Here is a 5,101-nt window from a genome sequence, read left to right as displayed (position 1 = left end):
CGTCGGCTGAGAGGGCAGAGCTCCGGCGAGAACTAGCTGGCGGCGATCCGTCGGCGGGTGGCGCTTGCAAAAAAGCCGATGGCCGGGGCTTCCGGCGCCGGCCCTCCGATGCTCAAGTCAGAGAGGGCAAATATGAGGAGGGAGAGAAGAATATCTCAAGAGTTTCCGAGTTTTTTTCTAACCCCCTTTCCCGGAGGAGGGGTTTTCCTTTTATAGAGGGATGTAGGTATACGTGTGATATGACGGGGCAGAGAAATTGTCGTTATGATTGAACGCAATCGAGTGAATTAATGCGTCGCCGTAAGAGATCAGTCCGGAACCTGAGTTGCCATGGAGAGCTTGAGGTCCGTGAATGGCATGCATTGATTGTTGGGTGAGTCAGAGGTCTACGGAGGTCATGCGCGTTAATTGTTGAGTAAGCCGGAGGTCTGCAGAGGCCATGCGCATTAATTATTGAGTAAGCCGGAGGTCCGCAGAGGCCATGTGCATTAATTGTTGAGTAAGCCGCTCAAGACGTGGTCCCAAATCGGGCCGTAGGAGGATGTGACCACAGCGGGCAGTCGGCGAGGTTCGGCTTCCGGGATCGGATGCCTTCCGAGATCGGGCGCTTTCTAGGTCGGACGCCTTCCAGGTGGGGCGCCCTCCAGGTCGGGTGCCCTCGAGGTCGGGCGCCTTCCAGGTCGGGCGCCTCCGACCACATGCTGGCGGCCTGCTCGCGCTTTCTAGGTCGGATGCCTTCCAGGCCGGGTGCCTTCTAGGTCGGGCGCCCTCCAGGTCGGGCGCCTCCGACCACGTGCTGGCGGCCTGCTCACGTGCTTTGGAGTGATTTATTTTTCCAACAACATGTGTCCGATCTAAACATAAATACAAACCCAATTAAAAACCTATACCTGTTCCAATATTAGGCCCCAAAAAAATCTAGTATTGTGTTGGGTTTAGGCATAAATCGAGTATTTAACAAGTTATTTTGCTACAAGCTAGTTTGTCCTTTCAAATTGTCTAGTGTATCCAAAAGACAAAATGCGGAACATTCGAAAGATAATGATATAAAAAAAATTACCTCAAAGAATACATCTCAGTTATTATTTTTGTGACCTAAACATCCATGCAACCACACAAAAAAACATGTAGGAGAAAAAAAATCCTACAATAATCAATCTTAGTGTAAGTGTTAGATCTTCTGCTAGTTAGGAGAATATGTACATTATCTTTATCATAAAAACTCAAATTGATTCTAAATTAAGATATCATGCAGATGATGTCATAATATTGCATCTTTATGATTAAAGACAAAACTTGTTGACTCTTTAACAAGGAAGTCCAAAGTTAATATATGATTCATTGATGGTGATTGGTCTTGATCCGGTCACGGAGTAGAAAAGAAATATTTTCAAACCTTTAACTCAAATCTCTTAAAAAAATCAAAAAAAATAAATAATAGTCTCCAAGTTTCCTTTTTCTTTATCAATGAATAATAAACTTAGAAACATAGCATCTATTATAAATAGTGAGATCTGTTTTACATAATTCGGGTTGGATTACACTTCTAGTTCTAATAGGACATAGCTTTCCCAAAATAGAAATGGCTATTAGAAATAAATATGAAAAAACTAGAATTATATATGAGGTAGATCTTGACTTCTACATCGACTTTACTTTCAGTCGCTTCTTTTAATGTTCAAAATTAAAAAATATATAAAATCTTTTCCAAAAAAAAATTCAGTTTGATTGATCTATTTCGTAGTCCAAATAATAGAATTTAGGCCATACTTTTAAGGGTGTCTCCACATCATAGAGCTCGAAAATTATCCGATTTGATAGAAAAGATTATCTCAAGCAAGTAATATATAGTCAAATTATGGCTTCTAGAAGTTTAGCATATGAATTGGCTTTCTGATATGGTGGACATTGCTCCTAGATCTTGTCCAATCCTTTCCATATTAACTAAAGTAATCCGTATTGAGTCTGATGATTCTCTCCTCTTTGACACACCCCTAAGGCCTTCCTATTCCTCATTGTTTTTCTTCTTCCACCGTACCTGTAATTTTGAACTTTAGTATTAGTTGAAGGTCTCCTACAGCAACGCTACTACTACCCCCTATAGCCCCACCTCCTCCCTTCAAACCCTTCTCACCCCCTCCGTCCTAACCCTATTCAAAAACAAGCTGTTAAACCAATGATCTATTACTTGTTCCTGAACCTATACATTTTCTTTGATATTTGCTTTGTTTTATGCATTGATCTCTCGTGGCGTTGCTTGTCATTATCTTTAGACCAACTACGTTATGACCTGATCCTTGATTATTATATTTCATATAACATATCGTGATGAATATGTGATGTAGGTTGAATATTTCACGCTGTCAAACCGACCTGTTTTATAATATTATATCATTATTGCAGTTACAATTCAATACAACTCCAAAGCCTAATACTATATATGAAACATAACAATTATATGTAACTTTCGTTATTCTTCTTTCCAAGAAGTATTTTCGGTTTAACATTGTCACTCCCCGAGCCCGAGGCGCGGCAGACGCCGTACGCCCGCACGGCGGGCCGCACGGGCGCGCAAGGCAGCAGATCATATCAAAGCAGATACAGCTTTTCAAAGATAACATAATTATTTAAATTGTTCAAAAGCGGTCTTACAAAATTCCAAAATAACATATGCCAACATAATTCAAATGTCCAAACTAAACTAACTAAAATGCCAATAACTGAAGAATCATCGGAAACTCTAACGCACTCCCCAATCCCGTGCGATCAAGCCTCTGGATCTGAAAAATGGAGAAAACAGAATAATGAGCTACACTATCCCAGTAAGCAACAAAATACCCCAGAGTGGGGTCAGAGCATATCAGATCAAAATATAGGATAATGTTTGAAACAAATCACAAATAATATCATTTTTGTTTTTATAAAACTCTGATATCATAATCTCAACATGATAGGCTACGGCCATGTAACCCAGTGGCATGGGTTGCACAGAGTGCCAGAAACCACTATTGTTAGTCACCGGTGGAAACGGTGTCCAGAAACCACTATTCTAATCACCGGTGGCGCGGTGTCGAAACCGGTTCCTCACAGAATACAAGTCGACAGGTCCAACGTATAATCCTCATTGGCGGGGCCAGAACAGAACAGAACAGATCATAGCCATGCTGAGAATATATATATATAAAAACAGATTTCATAAATTTTTCAGTCATAGTTTACGGATTTCAGAGCATAATTTTCAAATGAAATTTAACATGCCAGACCCATTTTACTAAATGCAAAACATATTTCAGAATTTAATCTATTTATCTGAAAATCACACTTGAAGTATTAAGTTACTTACCTCTTCTTGCTTAATTCCTACTTCAGGCAGGCGGATCAGGTTCACCTGTTAACATTTAATTAATTTCATTGTTAATTTCAGAGCTAAGCAAAACTAAAAATAATATTATTGGACACGGCCTAACAGGGCCCAGAGTTGGCCCATAATGGGCATGGCCCAATAGGGCCCACATCGAACACGGGCCAATGGACCCGCATACCCCGGCCCAATAAGGCCCCCAAGGTTGGAATCTAATTGGTTCATTTATGCAATAAAAATTCATTGTAGGGACTAATACTTAATTACGGGGTACTATTCTATAATAAAACTTGAGTGAAAGGACTAAATAATATATTTGAGGACCTTTACGCAATAAATCTTTCTTATAGGGATCAAACATAAATTACAGAATACCCTTTTTGTGAAATAATATACTGTCAAGGGCTTATCTGCAAAATTTCATTTATTGGCTAAACGGGTTCGGTTTTCGGGTTTTGGGTCTGAACTGGATTTCGGATTTCGGGTCTAGACTGGGTTTCATCTTTTTTCTTTTTCTTTTTTTTTTTAACTGGGCCCAAGTTGGGCCCACAGTGAACCAAGCCCAGGTCGGGCCCACGGTGAACAGGGCCCATGCTTGGCCCTGTTCGGCCCGTAGGGCCTTCTTCCTCCCCAACCCCCCCCCCCCCCACGGCAGGGGAAGACCGAGAGGGAGAGCGGAAGAGGAAGGGGGCGGCGGGATGGCCGGAGGCCACCCCTCGGTCGACGGCCAGCCGGCTGCGGGGACGGCCGGCGGCCGCTGCGGCAGCTAACGGGGAAGAAAAAGACCGAGAGAGATCTCGGTTTGGGGTCGAAACAGAGAGGGAAATCGGGCTGTTCGGCATGGAATCAAGGGCAAAAGAGGAGGGAGGCTCACCGGCGGTCGATGGAGAGGCAGATCCCGGCCACGGCTGCTCGATCCGGTGGACAAGCGGCGGCGGTAGCAGTGCTTGGAACCGAGATGGATCTCGGAACAGAGGCAGGCCACGAGGGAGTCCGGGCGGCGCACGGTCGGGAAGAGGATGCTGGTCACCAAGGAGAGGAGGAGGAGGGAAGAGAGGAAGAGGAGGTGGAGTTCGGAGGTGCCCTAGGAAGGAGGGCTTGGGGGGTTTTATCACCCCCCTCGTGATGGCTCTCCGCCGCGAAGATCGCGGCGGCCGAGCGAAATCCGCGGCCGCGATTCGGCCGCGGATTAGCTGGAGGGGGGGGTGCCGCGGGACTTGCGGCATCCTCGCCCCATCCGCCCCCGGAAGAGCCGGAGAGGATCGCGATCGCGATCCTCTATTCCGGTCTTCCCAAAAGAGGGAACGGGACTGAAGTCGGCAGGGGCTGCCGACTTCAGCCCGTGTCTCACATTCTCTCCCCCTTAGAAAAATTTCGTCCTCGAAATTTAATATACCTTAGCTTGCAAAAAGGTCCGGATATTTTTTCCTTCATCTCGTCTTCTAGCTCCGTAGCCTCACGTTCTGAGTGATTGCTCCACTGAATCTTAACATAAGGAATCGTGCGCCTCCTCAACACTTGCTCTTTTCTATCAACCACTCGTATAGGCTGCTCAGGATATGTCAAATCTTCTCTAAGCTGCAAAGGGGCCACTTCTACCACATGGCTCATATCTGGAATATACCTTCGTAACATAGAAACATGAAAAACATTGTGAGCTCCAGACAGTGAAGGTGGAAGTGCCAATTTGTAAGCCACAGCTCCTACTCTTTCCAGAATCTCAAAGGGGCCAACATAGCG

This window comes from Phoenix dactylifera, unplaced genomic scaffold, assembly GCF_009389715.1.
Source record: "Phoenix dactylifera cultivar Barhee BC4 unplaced genomic scaffold, palm_55x_up_171113_PBpolish2nd_filt_p 000026F, whole genome shotgun sequence".
NCBI lineage: Eukaryota > Viridiplantae > Streptophyta > Magnoliopsida > Arecales > Arecaceae > Phoenix > Phoenix dactylifera.
The sequence above is the reverse complement of the archived record's forward strand: the minus strand, read 5'-3'. Positions refer to the sequence as shown.